The sequence below is a fragment of the Balaenoptera ricei genome, chromosome 5 (assembly GCF_028023285.1).
Source record: "Balaenoptera ricei isolate mBalRic1 chromosome 5, mBalRic1.hap2, whole genome shotgun sequence".
NCBI classification, from domain to species: Eukaryota; Metazoa; Chordata; class Mammalia; order Artiodactyla; family Balaenopteridae; genus Balaenoptera; species Balaenoptera ricei.
The window spans coordinates 76,906,130-76,928,178 of record NC_082643.1 but is presented as its reverse complement, the minus strand read 5'-3'; the positions used below and the strand labels follow the sequence as shown (position 1 = coordinate 76,928,178).

Sequence of the window (22,049 nt, the reverse complement as noted above, 5' to 3'; positions counted from 1 at the left end):
AACTGGTTTTCATTTTTCCTTCCCCCCAATGTATCCCAAATTATCATAGTACTTACATATATATCTTCCATATAAGAACTTATACAGTACAGGTAAGAAAATTACCATAAAAATAGTATCGGTTTAGTGTGTTTCTACACTTTTTTCTATACATTTATGTTACTGTGTGTACCTGTAGACTTAAAAAAAAAATTAAATACTTTATTTTTTGGAACAATATTTATTGAAATATAGTTGATAATATTATATTAGTTTCAGATGTACAACATAGTGATTCGACATTTAAGTACATCATGAAATGATCACCACGATAAGGCTAGTAACCATCTGTGCCCTTACAAAGTTATCGCAGTATTAGTGACCATATTCCTTATGCTATAAGAATGATTTTAGATTTACAGAAAAATTGAGAAGATATTAGAGTTCCCGTATACCTTTCATTCGTTTTCCCCATTATGTCTTACATTAGTATGATACATTTGTAACAGTTGATGAACCATTATTGACAATTCTATTGACTAAAGTCCATACCTTATTCAGATTACCTTGGTTATTACCTAATGTCTTTTTTCTTTTGCAGGATCCCATCCAGAATACTCTCTAGGCTCTTCCTGGCTGTGACAGTTTCTCAGGCTTTTTTTTTTTTTTTAGAGCTCCTGACTTTTATTTATTTACTTTTTTTTTTGGCTGTGTTGGGTCTTCGTTTCTATGCGAGGGCTTTCTCTAGTTGTGGCAAGCGGGGGCCACTCTTCATCGTGGTGCGTGGGCCTCTCACTGTTACGGCCTCTCTTGTTGTGGAACATGGGCTCCAGATGCGCAGGCTCAGTAGTTGTGGCTCACGGGCCTAGTTGCTCCGCGGCATGTGGGATCTTCCCAGACCAGGGCTCGAACCCGTGTCCCCTGCACTGGCAGGCAGATTCTCAACCACTGCGCCACCAGGGAAGCCCCAGGCTTTTCTTTTGATGATTTTGACAGTTTCAAGGAGTACTGATCCAAGTATTTTGTAGGATGCCCCTCTCTTGGGATTTGCCTAATGTTTTCTCATAATTAGACTAGTGTTACGAGTTTTGGGGGAGGAGGACCACAGGTAAAGTGCTGGTCTCATCAAGTCATATCAGGGTACATAGCGTCAACATTCCTTACGGTTAATGTCAACCTTGATCGCCTGGCTGGATGGCGTTTGTCAGGTTTCTCCTAGTAAAGCTACTTTCCCCACCCTACACCCCTCTATTATATACTGGAAAGAAGTCTATGCACAGCTGACCCTATAGGAGTAGGGGGTTGAATTAAGCTCTACCTTCTTGAAGGTGGAGTATCTATATAAATTATTTGGAAATCTTTTGCAAGGGAGATTTGTCTCTTATCCCCTAGTTATTCATTTATATCAGTATGAACTCATGGCTATTTCATACTCTGGGTTATAATCCAGTACTACATTTTGTTCAAATTGTTCTAGCTTTGGCCATTGAGAGCTATTTCAGTTGGCTCCTGTGTCCCTTTGACATACCCCAATCAATGTGGGTTTTGCTTTTTTTTTTTTTTCTTCTTTCTTAGCGATAGTTTACAGAAATTAGTTTTTTAAAAATCAGTGTCAGTGGGGGTCCAGATGGTGGCTGGAAACGGGGCTTCCCGGGAGGAGGAGGGCACCGGTGGGGATGCAGCAGCTCCACAGCCCCAAGCCCCGATGAGGTTGCCTCTGGTGCGAGTGAAGGCCTTGGTGAAGGCGGACCCCGGCGTGATGCTCGCGGGACAGGAAGCCAGCTTCATTCTGGCACGAGCCGTGGAACTGTTTGTGGAAACCATAGCAAAAGATGCCTGCTGTTGTGCTCAACAAGGGAAGTGGAAAACGCTTCAGAGAGATTTGGATAATGCAATAGAAGCTGTATCCACAGCTTCTATTTGCTTTTCTGGAAGGTACTTTGGATTGATTGCTGAGCTGGGCAGTTTTGTGAGCCTGTACCTGCCTCCTTCAGCTAGGCCCTCTGCAGGCCTCAGCTTTGAAAAAGAGTCTTTGGAATACTGAACTTAACACACTTTTCCTGTTCTACCTTCACCTAAGCCTGGATAAGCAGAGATCTCACCCGTTAACTTTTCTCTGTAAGGTCTTCCACTACTTGTGTCTTCCATTTCTGGCCTGGATGCAGCTGCTGCTGCTTGCGGTAGAGAAATAGAAAATGATTTTGTAGGTTGCTTAATAAATGATAAGGACCAAATAAAAGTTTCTGATCAACCTCAAAAAAAAAAATCGTCTTTGCCAGTTGTTAAACCTTAACTATTTCATAGATTAGGATACACTAGTATGTAACTTATAGGCTTGCATTAAATGTTAAATGACATTTGTTCTCAACAATGGATGCTTGAATATAACAGTTACTCTCTAGTTACAGGGATTAAGCACTGGGGGGAAGAAACCCCCAGACCTCCTGCTCTTAGTGTGATCCTCACAGAAGAGCTTTATCCTGTCTGTTGCCAGGAGCCCAGGAAGCTTGGGTTTCAGCTGCCTTAAAGTTTTCAACTCTGATTATTCTATGGTGATAATACTTCTGATTCCAACTTGCTAAGTGAAGGCTATTTTGGTTCCTAGGGGGAAAGTGATCACTACTATTCCTTCTAATGTAGAAAACTAAATACATGGTGACTCAGGTGATTCTAATTGCTTGGAGTTGAAGCCAGAGGGATGCATTTTCAGTTCTAATTTGTTGTGTGGCTTTCATGCAATCACCTTGGAGATTGACTTAGGGGAAAAGAAACAGAACAAGCCTCCTTCCTGCGAATAAGAGCTGGTGAAAATACTGCTTTTGGTCTCAAGAGTACAATTATACCACTAAATGTAGCTGTAAGACTTTATGCATGAGAAGCATTATTAAAATGCTCACAAACTCTAACACACCTTAGCATGTCACACCATGGAGGGTCATGTAATGGCTGTCGTATGTGGGTGATTGCAACCCTGGAGGTGCAGAGAAATGTCAGTTTTACTGAGGAAACACAGGTTAGTTTACATGCCCAAATTCTACCTGCCATGGACTGACTACCTACAGGTAGCTGTCCCTCGGTTGGGAGTCAATATAATAGACTTCAGGGCTTATCAAATGTCTTTGACCTCCACTCTGCCTCTCGGTAACTTTGGGCAAAGAAATTACCCTCTCCCACGTCTTCATTGTTTCACGTTAAAATGGACAACACAGGGTGAAGATGTCTGGGAAGGGCCTGGCTTCTAGAAGTTTCCCTCTAGTACCAGCATCTTCCCTACTGCTCTCCCTGAGACCTCAGCCATGTGTAACCACATGGGGTAACATCAACTTTGTATTCTATGTGAGGGCAGTACCCCCTGGAGTTGTGCAACTCAAGAGGTTCTTGTTTCTCCAATAAACCCTATTAATTGACGTCTTGGATTTATCAAAGATCATGTCCAGTTGGCTTATTCTTTAGGATGTTACTAATCTTTAGCAATGAAAGTAATTTTGGTTTTTTTAATTGAAGTATAGTTTGCTGTACAGTATTATGTAAGTACAGGTGTACAATATAGTGATTCATAATTTTTAAAGGTTATATTCCATTTATAGTTATTATAAAATATTGCCTACATTCCCCTTGTTGTACAACATAATCCTTTATTTATTTATTTTTGGCTGTGTTGGGTCTTCGTCGCTGTGTGTGGGCTTTCTCTAGTTGTGGCGAGTGGGGGCTACTCTTTGTTGCAGTGCGTGGGCTTCTCACTGCAGTGGCTTCTCTTGTTGCAGAGCATGGGCTCTAGGTGCACGGGCTTCAGTAGTTGTGGCACGTGGGCTCAGTAGTTGTGGCTCGCAGGCTCTAGAGCACAGGCTCAGTAGTTGTGGTGCATGGGCTTAGTTGCTCCACGGCATGTGGGATCTTCCCGGACCAGGGCTTGAACCCGTGTCCCCTGCATTGGCAGGCGGATTCTTAACCACTGTGCCACCAGGGAAGGCCCTACAACATAGCCTTGTAGCTTATTTTATACCTAATAGTTTGTATCGCTTAAGCCCCTACGCCTATATTGTCCCCCACTTCCCTCTCCCCAGTGGTAACCACTAGTTCTCTATATCTGTGAGTCTGCTGCTTTTTTGTTATAGTCACTAGTTTGTTGTACTTTTTTAGATTCCGCATATAAGTGATATCATACAGTATTTGTCTTTCTCTGTCTGACTTATTTCACTCAGCATAATACACTCTAGGTTCATCCATGTTGTTGCAAATGGCAGAATTTCATTTTTTTAATGGCTGAGTAATATTCCATTGTATAAATATATATATATATATATACAACATCTTCTTTATCCTTTCATCTGCTGGACACCTAGGTTGCTTCCATACTTAGGCAATTGTAAATAATGCTGCTATGAACATTGGGGTGCATATATCTTTTTGAATTAGTGTTTTTTGTTTTTGTTTTTTCCCCGTATATATACCCAGGAGTGGAATTGTTGGGTCATATGGTAGTTCTAATTTTAGTTTTTTGAGAAACCTCCATATTGTTTTCCATAGTGGCTACACCAATTTACATTCCCACCAGCAGTGTACGAAGGTTCCCTTTTCTCTACATCCTTGCCAACATTTGTTATTTGTGTTCTTTTTGGTGATAGCTGTTTTGACAGGTGTGAGGTGATATCTCATTGTGGTTTTGGTTTGCATTTCCCTGTTGATTAGCGATGTTGAGCATCATTTCATGTGCCTGTTGGCCATCTGCATTTCCTCTTTGGAAAAATGTCTATTCATTTCTTCTGCCTGCTGCTTAATCGGGTTTTTTGTTTTTTGATGTCGAGTTATATGAGCTGTTTATATATGTTGGATATTAATCCCTTATCGGTCATATCGTTTGCAAATATTTTCTCCCATTCAGTAGGTTGTCTTTTTGTTTTGTGGATGGTTTTCTTTGCTGTGCTAAAGCTTTTAAGTTTAATTAGGTTCCATTTGTTTATTTTTGTGTTAATTTTGCTTTTATTTCCTTTGCTTTAGGAGACGGATGAAAAAAAGTGCTGCGATTTATGTCGAAGAGTGCTGTGATTTATGCCTGTGTTTTCCTCCAGGAGTTTTTATAGTATCCAGTCTTGCATTGAGGTCTTTAATCCATTTTGAGTTTATTTATTTATTTATTTATTTATTTTTTAAACTTTTTTTTTTAAAATTTTTATTTATTTATTTATTTATTTTATTTATTTATGGCTGTGTTGGGTCTTCGTTTCTGTACGAGGGCTTTCTCCAGTTGCGGCAAGCGGGGGCCACTCTTCATCGCGGTGCGCGGGCCTCTCACTGTCGCGGCCTCTCTTGTTGCGGAGCACAGGCTCCAGACGCACAGGCTCAGTAGTTGTGGCTCACGGACCTAGTTGCTCCGCGGCATGTGGGATCTTCCCAGACCAGGGCTCGAACCCGTGTCCCCTGCATTGGCAGGCAGATTCTCAACCACTGCGCCACCAGGGAAGCCCTTGAGTTTATTTTTGTATATGGTGTTAGAGAATGTAATGAAGGTGACTTGTTGTGCTTTCAATAGATAAAGCCACCTGATGCTAGGTATCCCCCCTTTTTAACTAATACCCAGAATGTCCAATTGAGGAATATTTAGGTTACACATCTATTCAGTATAATATGGTCTGTCTGAAAGACCCATGATCATGAAAAAATGTTTATGCGTGAAACTAGTGAGATAGTTTTGTAAAATGTGTGTGCATATGTGTTTAGAAAAGACAGGACCAAAATAGCTAGATGTTTACTATATTCTAAGTTAAACTTAGTCACAGCAAAGCTTAAGCAACTTGCCCAATCTTATTCAGCTAGTGAGGGATGTTTCTGACATTCAAACCCAAGCAGACTGGCTCTAGGAGCCCACGATGTTAATGATCATTGCTGGGCAGAGGTGGACCTACCTTAAGGTGAATGAAGTTTAAGCTTTAGGGCCTCACACTTTAATGGCTCCTTCCAGCATCCTGGCTTTTGTGTCCTTGTGAAATTTACAAATCCTTAAAAAACGTGGGTCTGCTCCTGCCTCTGGATGTTGAGATTATGAGTGATTTTAACTTTATATCCTCATTTTCCAAGCTTTCTAAAATTGTTATATTACTTTTATAGTAAAAATGCTTAAGTTTTTCTCTAGGACTGTAATGAATGAATTACGGAATGAATTCTGTCTGAGCTGCTGCTGGTTAGTTTAGCCTACCTCCCAAGTTTCTTCAGTTTATAACTGAAGTCCGTGCAACTTAGTCTTCTAAGATGAAATGGGCTTCATTACAAGGCTACTTTAGAACTTTAAATGATTACCTTTATGTTCTCCTAAACCCCAAGTTACTTGGAACCTGTTCAGTTTCCTGCACATCCTGACATGTTCAATACTGACTTGACATTTGGGAGTTACTTTCTGTGTCCCTTGAATGATGTGATCTTATTAATTCATTTGTATTATAGTGTTAAGTTGTTCATCCTTTTCATTCTTGACCTGGCTTGGTGTAGCAGCGAGGAGTGGGGCGCTGTGGATTGCCTGTGTGGTTGGGTTGTCTGGTATAATCCTGTAGAATGGAAATTACAGGACCTCTCCCAGGATTAGGAGGATGGACCTAAGATAAGGCACGTAGAGCTCAGCACATCGTGACCATGCCTTGAGCATTTTTATTAATGTAACATAAACTGTTATAGGAGTTGAGTGTGTATGTGTGTGTGTGTGTGTGTGTGTGAATATTTATGAACAAAAGAGAAAGAGAAGTAGAGAAGTCTCAGCAGATAAAATAGTATGGATAATATTCCCTCCTAGTACAAAATATCTGGATTTGGACAATTTAAGTCGCTTGACGGTTTCCTTTCCCTGGTCATGTTAATATCCTTAACCTGATTAAAAATCAAATTTTATAGTAATGCATCTCTTCACTCTTAGGAATCAGATGCTTTCCACAGTGTTAATTATTCTCTAAAAAACAGGCTTTTTATTTTTTTAATCTTACCTTAGTATAGTAGTACATTTGTCACAATGAATGAACTAACAATGATACGTTATTAAGTCCAGACTTTATTTCTTTAGTTTTCACCTAATGTCCTTTTTCTGTTCCGGAATCCCATCTAGGATACCACATGATATGTAGTTGTCCTGTCTCCCTAGCTCCTCTTGGCTGTGATTTATTGAACTAAAACCAATTACGTTGATCCAAGGTGCTGCTTTGGCTCTGGCTCTTGACAATTCCACTGTTTGTGGTCTCCTGGGGCCACTCCACGCAGCACAGCTTGTGGTTGAGACCTGAGGGTTGTGCCATCATCTCTGCCCCTTACCAGATGGGTGCCTTGGCCAACTTAACCCCTCCTAAGCCCCGATTTCCTCATCTGTAAAGTGGTTCAGTATCTGCCTCGTAGGGTTGTTGTGAAAGCACATGAGAATCCTTGTGAAGTGCTTTGGGGTGTGCTAGAATATAGCAAGTGCTATGGTTTTAATTTTCATCACCACCTATCTTCTTTGCAGCCATCTCTCCTTTTTATCCAACTGAAATTCCAAGCTACCAAGTGTTTCCCATTTCCTGGGATAAGGGCCCATTTCCAAAGCAACTTTTCCTAAAAGTTATTATCCTAATTCATGGCTCCCAGTCCGTCAGTGCCTCATTCTTTGCAGTGAGTGGGGTACATTCTGTTTGACATCAAGACATGAGTAATACAAGTGTATTTACCCTCTTGTAGGCCACTGATTTTTAAGAAGGGAATCATATGATTGAACTTTAAGGTATAACTTTATAAGGACAGAAGAGGGGCTTTGAAAATGGAGATTCATAGGTTTATTTGCTTTGCTTGACATTAAAGTTGCTCTAGTCATTAGAGGAAACAACTTTAAATATCCAGTGTTTGGACGTTTGAGTCCAAATTGAGTGGCCAATACCTGAATTCCCTATTTCACATTAGAATACAATACATAGGAAGACAAAAGCTTTATTTAACTATACTCACTACATCCAGTAGGTGGCAGCAAAGGAAAACTTATGACAACTTCAAAGCTAAGTAGGTTTGAACAAAGTTGAGCAGGGAAGGAAAAACCAGTAGCTTTTGGTGACTGGCCCTTCTGGGCAAGATGGAGAAGTATGATAGTGTTTGGGCCTTCATTTTGGCCCACTGTTTTGGACTGGACTAACCAGTCCTAGTGTAGATTGGCTAAAATCAGCCTTGTGAATTGCTTGTTGGGCTATTCAAAATTTTGCCCAGGTTCTATTTATTTTATCAGAAAAATAAATAGGAATAAGCAGGAATAATTTCAAATCACAAGTTCATTAAATAAATGCTTCCTCTGCTGATGTTGAGTTAGCTATTATCCCAAATACAATTGATTTGATATAATCAATTCTATAATCAACTCTACATTAGTAGAATCTGGCTTTCAACATCTTAACATTAGAAAATAGTGGACTTAATTGTATAATATTAAATTGTTATAACAGATCTTTAGGATAATATTTTTCTCAACACTTTAGTTACACAATGTTAATTTTATTTTCAAGTAGTTTCTTCCTTTTTTTTTTTTAGACTGCACCAGGCCGCTTGTGGCATCTTAGTTCCCCAACCAGGGATTGAACCTGGGTCACCACAGTAAAAGCGCCGAGTCCTAACCACTGGACCACCAGGGAATTCCCTTTCAAGTAATTTCATATGGATGGATTTGACCTTTACCATTAAGAAAACTGGGTCTGGTCCAGGATTAACATATGAGTAGTTGGGTGACATTAACCAATTCCCTTTTCTGGCCTCAGTTTCCTCTTTTTTAAATAAAATAATTAAATTGACTCAAAGCTCATTGAAGTGCCTCATCTCCACAAGTTTATATACCACAAGCTCCACCATTCTCGCTCTTGGCCAATCCCAGCTTCAGGAGGTGCATGCAGTAGACCTTTGGCCCTCAGCTCTTCAGATCCATGGCCCCTTATTATAAGCACTATGTTGAAATGCCCCCTTTACAATCCTGAAAGAGTTCATAGCTAATATAACCTACCTACACACATAATCTTAAGAAATCAATTTAAAGAAAATATGTTTCAATGGGTAAGTGCTCAGGTATCGTCACACGAGAAGACATGAACTGAGGTGAGGCTTGTACTTAGAATCACGAAGACAGGGAGAGCTGCAGATGGAGCAGGGGGTGGTGCGTTGACAGTTCAGATTCCACGAGCAGCCTTGTTATTGGTCATGCAATTTTCCCAAAATGATGAAAATCTTGGTAAAGTCCCAAACAAAGTAATTACATTCTTCCCCTGACTTAGCCACTATTGTATTTATGGAAACTTCAGTGCAAACAGCATGCAAACAAAACAGAGTTTCAGACAATTATATACAGATTTTTCATCGACACGAATGCCTCGAGGGACCTTTGAAAGCTGTGTAACATACAGCACAATTCCTCACTGTGTGAGGCTGTCTTCTTACGACCTGGCCCCGAATACGAAATGCCGGTGGAACATATCCCCGTCACCACAACGAAATATTTGCCCATGAATTTCCAAAACATCCATTAGGGCTTGGTACCACCCGCCCTGAGGATCACTCAGCTGCCCTGGAGAAGCTTTCCTAAGTAACTTGTCGCAGGTAGAATTCCAGAGTGGCCCCCAAGCCTCCCAGGTCCTGGTGTGTAAACACCTTCTCCCGGGCACTCAATCAAACACTAAAGGGAGTTTGCAGATGTAATTAAGGTCCCCAATAAATTGGCATTAAGATAGATTATCCTCAGTTGGCCTGTCCTCAGAAAGGACTAGGCTTTTCTTGGCAAAGGAATGTGGGCAGCCTCTAGGAGGTGAGAGTGGCCCCTGGCTGACAGCAGGGAAATGATGGTCTCAGTTCTAGAGCCTGAAGGAACTGAATCTGGCCAACAACCGGAAGCAGATTCTTCCCCAGAGCCTCCAGAAAGTAACACAGCCGACACCTTAATTTCAGCCTTGTAAGACAACCCAGCCAGGCCAAGCTGGACTTCTGGCCTACAGAACCGTGTGGTAAGAAACGGGTATTGATTCAAGCCTCTAAGTTTGTGGTAATTTGTTATGCAGCCAAAGGGAACTCAGACATAATAAGCTGATGCAACATGTTCGAGAGTCACTGGACTGCCCTGACCGTCCTCTCTAAAGCACCCCTTCGTGGGCCCCACCACTGACCCCCGTGGCTGCCCCGGGAACAAGTCACATTGGTTCTTCTCAGTCTCTTTGCCCTCCCCACATCTTGGAGCGCGAGGGTGTGAAGAATCTGCTGACATTCCGGGAGACGACAGCCCTCCCTTCTATTCTGCGTCTCCCGCTGGGGTGTGTCAGGCCACTCGGCGCCCTGGTCCAGCCCGCGGCCCGAGTCTGCCTCACGAGCACCCTCCCAGCTCTGCCGGTGCTTGTCGTCAGCAGGCACCAGTTTGGTGACGCGTAAACAGGTAAGGTGATGCGTAACCTTAATCACTTACTGAAATCTGGCCTGCACACTTGACTCATTGCTACAGAAGGTCACATAAATCCAAACTGTAGGAATATAATTAAAAAAAGAATGGCCTTAAGATGCATGGCATTTGGGAGTTCCCTGGTGGTCTACTGGTTAGAATTTGGTACTTTCACTGCCGTGGCCCAGGTTCAGTCCCTGGTCGGGGAACTGAAATTCTGCAAGCCGTGCCTCATGGCCAAAAAAAAAAAAAAAAGGCATGGTACTGAAAAGTCATATTTTGCATGTAGCGAAGAATTCCAGGCCTTCAGGTATGAGCTGCTGCCTGCCTCTCTCTGGGACTACTTTTTCTATAGCTCCTGTAGTCCCCTCCCCACCCCAGTACTGCTCGGAAAGGCCACCAACAGAGCCACATCCCTCTGGAAGGCTCCCTTTTTTATTCCTTTTGAAAACATGGATGCTACATTTGAGAGCTTTATAATAATGATTATTTAAACATTTAAGACCCATAAAATCTTCTTTGAAATAAATGAAGAATAACAGTTGGCTCAGAGACCAGGACTAGTTTTGTTTTCTTTTTTTTACCTCCGTGCCTTTATTTGCTTCTGTGGGATGCTGTGGGCCCATGTCCCTTCTTTAAAGACACGTGCTGACAGTATAGAGGCCATAAGTTCATTATTATTTGTGCCAAGTCGACTCACTTCATGGATTTTCCGTGGGGGTCTCTTCTGATAGTCTTGAGCCATCACAAAAGGGGCCCTCAAATACATATGTGACATTTCTCTCTCCTTTTTCCTTCCTTCTTTCTTTCTTTCTCTCCTTCTCTTTCTTTCCTCCCTGCCCCCCTTCCTTTCTTTCTGCCTTATGCTATACTTTTTATTCCTCAAACTTTTAAAATCACAGCATGCATTGTATATGAAGTTTCTTCCTAATCTTTCCCTCTGATTACATTTATTCCCAATTCCCTTAATGACTTTATTAAGGTGTAGTTTTACATACCATAAAATCCACCCATTGTAAGTATTCTATTATTTTAGTAAATAGAGTTGTATAATCATCCCCACAAATCCAGTTTTAGAACATTTCCATCATCCCCAAAAGTTTCTTGTTTCTGTTTACAGTTAATCCCTGCTCCTACCCCAGCCCCAGGTAATGACGGATCTACTTTTTGTCTCTACTAATGTGCTTTTTCTGGACATTTCATATAAATAGAAGCATACAAATGTAGTTGTTTCCATCTTTCACTTAGCACAAGTTCATTCATATTGTAGCATGTACCAATTGTTCTGCCCTTTTTATTGCGAGTAGTATTCCATGGTATGAAAATACCTCATCTTTTTAATCCATTCATCAGCTGATAGACATCTGTGTCATTTCCAGTTTGGGGCTATGACGAACAACGCTGCTCTGAACAGTCATATACATGTGTTTGTGTGGATGTGTTTTCATTTCTTGTGGGTAGACTCCTAGAGTGGAATTGCTGGGGCACATAATTAAGTTTATAGACTGTCCCCAACACAGGGTAACATTCCTTCTCAACAAGTACATACTACTCAAAAAGTATGATAGGAAATCAACTTTGTAATAGGTATCAAAAGTCTTATAAGTATGTAGCATCTGATCAAGTGACTCGAATTCTTAGAAATAATCAAAGGTCTATGTGAAGATTTATGTAGTAAGATGTTGTTCTTAACAGTATTATAGTAGTGAAAAAGGAAACAATATAACTGACTAGGGGAAAGTAGGGGAAAGACATCTATATAACCACAAAATAGACAAAGATCTCTGGGTAAACAATAAACATATAAGTAAAGTATCTGGTATGATAGAAGGTGATGAAAGCTATGGAAAAAAGAAAAAATAAAACAGCAGAGCAAGGTAAGGAGGTGGGGGAGAGGCAAGTGGTTGAATGGAAACGTCAAGGTCAATCTTGAATGTGTTGAATGAGGCAGTCAAGGTCAATCTCATTGAGGAAATGACTCTGAGCAAAACTGATGCATCTGGGGAAGAGGATTCTCCACAGAGGGAAGAGCTGGTGCTGAGAGGCCAGTGGGGTAGGAGTGAATGAAAGGCGGGAGAAGTAAGCGCTGAGAGCAGAGAGGTCATGGGCGGGGGCAGGTCATAGGAGACCTCGCGGGCTGCTGTAAGGACTTTGGCTTTATTCTGTGTGAGACGATTGATGGGAAGCCATTCCAGGATTTTAAGCAAAGGGGTGACATGATATGATTTTTGTTTTAAAACAATCCCCCTGGCTGCTGGGTGGAAAATGGACTATAGGGAAATGAGAGAGAAACAGAATAGAGGTACAAAGTGAATACTGTCCAGGTTTGAATGACAGGAGAATGGAGAGTTTACAGTACTGTCCTTGCCCACCTTCCCTCTCAAATCTGCCTCTTTTCCTTGCCCTTTTTACAAAACACCAACACACCTCAATATACACACCCCAAAAGATAGGAGTGGTAGTGTAGATGCGATTGTGATAGGAAGCCCACCTCCCGGTTCTGATTTTCTTATCTCCAGTAAAATCATGCATGGACATGGCGCTGGTTCTGGAGGCACAGAAATAGCAGCACACAGTCCCTGAGACAGAGACAGAGAGAGACAGAGAGAGACAGAGACAGAGAGAGACAGAGACAGAGAGAGACAGAGACAGAGGGAGGGAAAGAGAGGCAAGTAGGAGCACGGTGATGACGTGACCCAGCTGCTCACAGGTCTCTGGCACGGACTGGGTGCTTTGCGAGGGGAGAGTGACATCTCTGACTCCGTGGCGGTGGGCAGCTAAGGGGGCAGCGGAGCGTCATGGGCGGCCGGGGGCTGAGGTGAGCCTTGAGGAGAAGGAGAATGTCAGGAAAACCTGGTCAGTGGGCAAAGTGTGTTGTGGGCCAGGCAGAGTGAAGTCCCAGGCACAGGGGAGAGAGAAGGCGTGCTTTTCTGATTCAGAAACTGCTGACAGTTGAGGGCTGGGTGAGGGGAGTGGGATGGCAGTGGGAATACGAAGGTTTGGGAGCCTGTGCTTAGGACTTTGGCTTCTGTCTCAGTGCAGAGAGGAGTGTAAGCAGAGTTTTAAGCAGCCCAAATGGTTTTCCACGTAACCTCTGTGATCCTCACAGAGGTGGCAGCCCCCCTCCCCTTTTCCATCAGGGGCGACTTGGAATCAAATTCATTTAATGGGCGCTGGCGCCATTGCCCTTTACTGTGAGCGTTTACAGCTGGGTGGTTTCTCCACTAATGCAAGCCAGGCTCGGCAGGGCAGGAAAGAGGTAAATCTCCTTCATACAATAACAGCAGAGTCTATGTTGCTCCAAAAGGGCAAAGCCAACAGTTTTTGCCTTCTGTTTGCTAAACTCCCTGCGAAAGAGCAGGGAGTAGTGTCCTATATTTATACTGTATTCCCAACACCAAGGATTATGTCTGGAGCTCAGTAGACAGACATTCAAGACTTAAAAACAAATTTCTTTTAAAAGGGGTGGAAAGGCCAAAGCCATGTTAATAGGAGAATCATCCTTGCCTCTGCACGAGGCATGGATAGCATGCTGACCGTGTCATGGTGAGGGGTGCTTAGTCCCCTTAGGTGCCTGGGAGGGATCATCTATAACTCTCTCTGGTGGGAAGACTGAATACGGTACTTACAGCTGCCCTTGTTCATGGCACTGGGAGCTCCCACCCTCATCCCCCGGCCCCAAGCCCTAATCTCAGCCCAGTGCTGACACAGAATAAGACCCTCAGCATCCTCAGCCTTGAATCTACAGTAGGTACTCAATAGATGTATTCACTGACTGAGCAGAGGAGAGCCTGAATGAACATCTGATTGAATCCAAACCATTGCTCATGTTTGCAAAATGCAGAGAGAGCCCAAGGGCCTGAAACTCCTTTCCCTGAGGGGAGGGACCAGGTTTTCTGACTGGGGCCACTGGGCTGAGGAATTTGATATGGGGCTCAGAGAGTGTAAAGCAGGTTTGGGAAAGGAGAAGGTATTTCTGGGAGAACCTCTCCTGGGGAAGAGGCAGTAGAGAAAAAGACCAAGTTAGAATTCCCACGTGTTTCCTGTCATACTTTACCGGCATTCAGAGGTTCGTCTACCTGACTCTTCATTGAAGGACTTTGAGAAGTCTGGTGCTGGTCTGATGGTGTCCATCCAGGAACCACTGCCTTGTGAAGTGTCTGCAGAGAAGGAGGGGAGTGGAAGGGACAGGTCAGTGTCTTATCACTGGATATTGGCTGAGCCGCCATATGTGGCAGTGGTCTCATCAGGCATGAGAATCCCTAAAGTAGAATCCACTGATGGTCCCTGGGGGTTCTCAAGGAGCACACTTCAAGACCTCCTTTTTAAATGTTCTCTGTTACTCTTGTGAATCTTGAGAGGCAGTGTAAGTCAGTAAGAATTTCAGATTCAGAAGACTTGGACTTGAATCTTGGTTCTGTCACTAAGTATATACATTTCTGTGGTCAAACAGCTTAATGTCTCAGGATCATTATCTAAACAGGAAAATACCTACCCAGGAGGGGTGTCATGAGGATTAAAGGAGAGAATGCTTTTAATGCACTTAAAAAATTAGAATGAATATATTTTATTGTTTAAACCTTTCAAATTATAGTATATAACACAGAAAGACCTATAAAATAATTGTCCAACTTGATGACAAAAATTTTAAAATAATGAGTGGTTTCCTTATCTTTTATTTCCCACAGCAAATCTGCCCTTCTAACATGTTATTTACCTGGCTCAGCACTGGTTCAAGGTAAAATTGAAATGTAGCAAGTATTTGGATGGCTTTCACTTCCCTTTCTGTGGTCCTTCCCTTATTGTTGCCTGCTCGTGAGATGGTCTGTGATCAAGTTCCATAACTCTCCAGGCATCAGGGCTGGGCAGGCAGTTCAGGCGTCCTTAGAACATTTTACATGTGAACATCTTACATGTTTCTTCCTAAGGCCAGCTGTCTAGCTGCTGAACCTGGGACTGCTTTTTCTTTCTTGACCAGACCATATTTTTTAGTCTTCTTGTTTGCCTTGAAATAGATATTTTGGATACCAAGTATCAGACTCTTTGATTTTCTGTTAAATGCAATGCCAAGTGGTACCCACATCTTGCCTGCACAGCTTTCAGTTCTCTGTCATAAAACAGGATCTTTTATTGTCCCAATCGTCCTAAGCCCCTAAAGATAGGGGCTTACCCAATCACTCCTTGGGTGATTACTGATGAATTACTATAAGGCAAGCACATTTGGAATCACCACCCAGGTGAAGAAATAGAACTTTGCCAGCCACCCAGGAGTCCTCTGTGTGCCCCATCTCAGTCTCAACCCCCTGATGCCCCCAACAAAGGAACCATTATCCTGACTTTAAAGATAATCACTTTCTTGCTTGTTGTCACTGAAGTGTGTGTCCCTAGATGCTATAATTTTGTCTTAAAAAAATTCTGTCTCTTAAATCCCTTTTTACCTACAGGTTTGTTTTTTTTTTTTTCCCAATCTGCTTTTAAAAAGACTGTATTTTAGAGCAGTTTTAGGTTCATAGCAAAACTGAGAGGAAATACAGAGATGCCCACATCTCTCCTGCCCCCCACCCCATGCACAGCCTTCCCTATCATCAATGTCCCCCACCAGAGTGGTGCGTTTGTTACGGCTGAGGGTCCTACACTGACACATCATAATCACCTAAAATCCACAGTTTACATTAGAGTTCACTCAGTGTTGTACATTCTATGAATTTGGACAAACATAATGACATGTATCTACCATTACAGTATCATACAGAGTAGTTTCTCTGCCCTAAAAATTCTCTGTGCTCCACCTATGAATCCTTCTGCCCCCATGATGCGTTTTCTAATACAGTGTCTCCAACTGCCTCCCTGACATATTCTGAGAACGAATTCTAATAGAGATGGCTAATCTAAATTTTCAAACATAGCAAGTCCAAAAGATTGCAGCCCCATTCGCCTTCTTTTTTGTTTTTGTTCTTCCTGTTCCTAAAACCAACTGAGATCATCCCTGCCTTGGCTTCTTTTTGCGTGACGTTGCTTCCATCTGATATACTCTTCCTCCATATCTTTGAAAGACAGATTCTATCTCATCATTTAAGACACAACTCAATTATCACCTTGACAACCTGTATCGCCATCATCACCACATCGTCCTCTTTCATTTCTCCCGTACCACTCTCACTCTCTGCTTTTATCTTGGAAGTTACCTATTTTCCCCAGGTGAAATCTCCTTGAGGCTTGTGTAGGTTGCGTTTTTACTCTGTTGATTGTGTCCTTTACATATAGAATAAAAAAATTTTTTCTGGCTGCGCCATGCAGCATACAGAATCTTAGTTCCCCGACCGGGGATCGAACCCATGCCCCCTGCAGTGGAAGCGTGGGGTCCCAACCACTGGACCACCAGGGAAGTCCCAGAATTTAAAAATTTTGATGTCACCCAATTATCTATTGTTGTCTGTGCTTTTAGTGTCACATACCAGGAATCATCGCCAAATCCAATGCCATGAAGCTTTTCCTGTTTTCTCTTAAGAGTTATATAGCTTTACCTCTTACTTTTAGGTTTTTGATCGACTTTGACTTAATTTTTATATATGGTTTTAGGTCCAACGTTATTCTTTTGTGTGCAGACATCCAATTTTCCCAACAACACAGCAACCTTTTAACTAATAGGCTTGCCTTACCTTGACCCACCTAAACCATCCTCATCCCCTGGTCAGGGTGACCATTCACAAATGTATAAAACCCTGTTTTTGCTTCCACATACAATCTACACATAGCCCTAATAATCTGGCCCCTGCCTTCTCCAGTCTCAGCCCTCCCCCCTTCCCAGGGTTAGCTACACTGAACTGAAAATTGAGCAGTACATTTTCTCTCTGCCTGGAATCTTTCTCCCCCCATCTTTTTTTTTTTTTTTTTTACAGGAATTCCTTTATTTTTATTATTTATTTATTTATTTATTTTTGGCTGTGTTGGGTCTTCGTTTCTGTGCGAGGGCTTTCTCTAGTTGCGGCAAGCGGGGGCCACTCTTCATCGCAGTGCGCGGACCTCTCACAATCGCGGCCTCTCTTGTTGCGGAGCACAGGCTCCAGACGCGCAGGCTCAGTAGCTGTGGCTCACGGGCCTAGTTGCTCCGCGGCATGTGGGATCCTCCCAGACCAGGGCTCGAACCCGTGTCCCCTGCATTGGCAGGCAGACTCCCAACCACTGCGCCACCAGGGAAGCCCCCCCTCCATCTTTGCTAGTAAGCTTCAAATAGTGCTTCAACTCTTCCAATATTGTTAAATTTTTAAAAAAAATTTTATCGGAGTATAGTTGCTTTACAATGTTGTGTTAGCTTCTACTGCACAGCAAAATGAATCAGCCATACATATACATATATTCCCTCCCTTGCAGAAACAGAGACACAGAGGTAGAGAACCAAGAGAAATGAGAAATGTATGGATAGCAAGGGGGAAAGAGGTGGGGTGGGAGGAATTGGGAGATTGGGATTGACACATATACATTATTGATACTATGTATAAAATAGACAACTGATGGGAACATACTGTAGAGCACAGGGAACTCCACTTAATGCACTGTGGTCTCCTGGTATTTTTAAATTAATTAAAGAAGGAGGTCATTAGACTAAGTGTTCTAATGCCTTAGCAGACGACAAAAGCAAACCAAAGCCTATGTCTGTAAAAGCCTCAATCAACATCTAAGGACAATCACAAACAGCCAGTTAGGCTTTCCCTTAAATAAGGCAACTGCTTAAACGATAGCAACCAAATTATTTCCTTGCTTCTCTTCTGCATCTTCTCTGTAAAAGTCTTGCCCCTAACTCCTGTGAGTGGAGCACTCCTAACCACTTCGGGTTTGATGCTGACCAATTCAAATAGATTTTTGCTCAAATAAAAAATTAAAATTTTTAACATGTCTCAGTTTATTTTTTAACAGTTCCATGTTTCTGAAACACCCTCTTCCCTTTCCAGTGTGTATTAGATCAGGAGATGGAGAATGTCAGCCCTCAGATCAAATCAAGCCCACCACTTGATTTGTACCACTGCCATGCCCAGTCATAGATGTATTGTTTTCTATGGCTGCTCTTGTACAAAATGGCAATTGCAGAATTAATTAGGTGTGACAGTTGTATACGGCTCCAAAAGGCAAAGAAACCTATTCTTGGCTCTTTACAGAAAAAGTCTTTGGATCCTGGTTTAGATACCTCTCTTTATGTATTCCCATTTTCATCTTGCTGTGACGGAATGTCACAGTGTAGGCCATCTTGTCCTATATCTGCTTTTTCCCTCGATTCCCATCATGAGAGTAGGGCCTGGGCTAGCATAATGCCTGGCACATAATTGGTGCTCCATCTATGTTTACCAAATTAGTTAAACAATTGCTTCCTAAAAATATCCTCGTAAGGTTACTCTAAATAAACTCATTCAACTGAACATGAACCTTTGGGATCAGGCCCATGACTAGGCCCCCAGGAGGGGTACGAAAGCCTTAGGAAATTTTGTCACCATTTCTGAGAAGGACATAAGAATTTAAGGGTCTTGATGGGGTATGAGAATCAAATTAATCAAATTAATAAAAAAGAGAATGAATAAAGCAAAGTAAGGATGTACTTGGAATGCAGAGGACCAGGATGAGAGACCTGGTGGGACAAATTAACAAATGCTTTCAGAGCATAGGAATCCTGAGTGGTTCCAAACTTGACTGCACATTGTAATCAGCTGGAATGCTTTAAAGAGTACTGATGCCTGGGTCCCACCCTGGGGATTCTCATTTATTTGATTTGGGTACAGCCTAGGCATCTGGATGTTTTAAAAATCCCTAGATGAGTGATGAAAATGTTCTGGAGCTAGATAGTAGTGATGATTGCACAACGTTGTGAATGTATTAAATGTCACAAATGTGACACATGTGTAAATTTCATGTTTGTGTATTTTAGTACATACACGTGCACTCATGCACGTGCTCATCTCTGGACGTGTGCAGACAGACAGACAGACACAAACACACACACATATACACGCACAGAGTTCCCAGGTAATGTTAATGACAAGCCAAAGCTGGGACTCAATGAGCCTGTATTACCGTTTCTCAGATAATAAGAATCAAGTGGAGATCTTTATTAAATAAATAGGCTGCCAGACCTCTGAGCTAGAAATTTTGATTCTGTTGGTCTGGTTGGGGACAAAGAAATTTTCTTTCCAGCTAGAGCCCCAGGTGCTTCTTATCACAAGAGAAGTTTGGGAAATCCAGCCTAGTTTAGTGCTTCCCAAACTTGCTCAATCTAAAAAACACTTGGGGGCTCTCTTAAGCTTTCAGATTCTGGGGCCACCACCACAGACCTATTAAATAAGGGTCTCCATGGGCTTCCCTGGTGGCACAGTGGTTGAGAATCTGCCTGCCAATGCAGGGGACACGGGTTCGAGCCCTGGTCTGGGAAGATCCCACATGCCGTGGAGCGACTAGGCCCGTGAGCCACAACTACTGAGCCTGCGCATCTGGAGCCTGTGCTCCGCAACAAGAGAGGCCGCGATAGTGAGAGGCTCGCGCACCGCGATGAAGAGTGGCCCCTGCTTGCCACAACTGGAGAAAGCCCTCGCACAGAAACGAAGACCCAACACAGCCAAAAATAAATAAATAAAAATTAAAAAAAAAAAAAGGGTCTCCAGAAGAAAGATGGGACTCAGAAGGTTTAACAAGCTACCCAGCTGATTCGTTGGACCAGGCAAATTTTAGAAGCACCATTTAGTTCAGTCCTTGATATTGGTTGGCTCTTCCACAAAAACTTCTGAGGGCTTGAAAAAGTGTCAAATTGTCTTCTCCTAGAGATGCTGATTCTGGGGCAATGTCTAAACATCTACAGCGTTTTGTTTTTTAAGGTACCACCTCTGAGTTTGAGGAATAACTAGGGTGAATTATTATTGTAGCCATTCTTTGTCTTTCTACTTCCCTATTTTCTCCCTTCTCCTAGTCTTACTGAGGTATAATTGACAAAATTATAAGATATTCAGAGTGTACAGTGTGGTGATTTGGTATGTGTATACATTGTGAAAGGACCCCTCCCCTCGAGTGAATTAACATATCCATTACCTCACGTATTTACTTATTTTTTTTTTTTTTTGGAGAGAACACTTAAGTTTTACTCTCTTAGCAAATTTCAATTACGCATAGAGTGTTATCAAATATAGTTCCTATCTTATATATTAGATCCTCAGACCTTGTTTATCTTATAACAAAAAACTTGTACCCTTTTTACCAATCTTCCCTTATTTTCCACACCTCAGAGCCCCTGACAACCACTTTTCTACTCTCTGTTTCTACAAGTTCGACTTTTTTTCCCCTCATGTAAGTGATATCATGCAGTATTTATCTTTGTCTGGCTTATTTCACGTGGCGTAATGTCGTCCAGATTTAGCCATGTTATCACAAATGAGAGGATTTCCTTCTTTTTTAAGGCTGAAAAAAGCCTTATTGTATACTTACAACTGTATATTCTATTGTATATTTATATATACCACATCTTCTTTATCGATTCTTCTGTCAATGGACACTTGTTTCCATACCTTGGCTATTGTGAATAATCCTGCTATGAACATGGGAGTACAGATAACTCTTTGAGATAATTATTTCATTTCCTTTGGAGATATATCCAGGAGTGAGATTGCTGGATCATATGGTAATTCTGTTCTTGAGGAACCTCTATACTGTTTTCCATAGTGGCTGCACCAGTTTACATTCCCACAATCAGTGCACAAGTGTTTCTCTCCACATCTACTCCAGCATTTGTTATCTCTTATCTTTTTGATAATAACATCCTAACAGGTGTGAGGTGATATCTCATTGTGGTTTTGATTTGCATTTCCCTGATGATTAGTGATGTTGAGCATCTTTTCATCTACCTGTTAGCCATTTGTGTGTTGTCTTTGGAAAAATGTTCTTTGACCATTTTTATTTATAATATTTTTATTTTTTTTAATTTATTTTTTTCTTTGGACTGCGTTGGGTCTTCACTGCTGCGTGCGGGCGTTCTCTAGTTATGGCGAGCTGGGGCTACTCTTCGTTGTGGTGCACTGGCTTCTTGTTGCGGTGGCTTCTCTTGTTGCGGAGCACAGGCTCTAGGTGCGCAGGCTTCAGTAGTTGTGGCATGTGGGCTCAGCAGTTGTGGCTCGCAGGCTCTAGAGCACAGGCTCAGTAGTTGTGGCTCACAGGCCTAGCTGCTCTGTGACATGAGGGATCCTCCTGGACCAGGGCTCGAACCCATGTCCCTTGCATTGGCAGGTGGACTCCCAACCACTGTGCCACCAGGGAAGTCCCTGACAATTTTAAAATTGGGTTGTTTTATTGCTATTGTGTTGTATGATTTCCTTGAATATTTTGGATATTAATCCCTTATTAGATATTGTATCTATTCTTTTGGAAAACGAATTGCCCTCATGTTTCATGGTTACGTATTGACTCATCAGACATGTACAGTTATACCTGGCACCATATCTAGAAGCTGAAAATTGAAAAGGTAAGGGGTCTGGACCTGCCTGCTCAAAGGGCTAAGAAACAGTCACAGAGGAAGGAGGAGAGGGATTAAGATGTATCCAAACTAAAGAAATAGGATCCCCAGTGACAACTTGGTGTCATGTGGTGGGAAGTAGAGTCCCCTGGTGAGCTTGGACATCTCCAAAGGGCATAGTTGGCAGAG

The 22,049-nt window shown here is 42.2% G+C and overlaps 1 pseudogene; it reads left to right on the top strand.

The window, feature by feature from the left end:
* The first annotated feature begins 1,077 nt into the window (after positions 1-1,077).
* LOC132366534 (DNA polymerase epsilon subunit 4-like) lies at positions 1,078-2,195 on the top strand (annotated as a pseudogene).
* Positions 2,196-22,049: the final 19,854 nt, after the last annotated feature.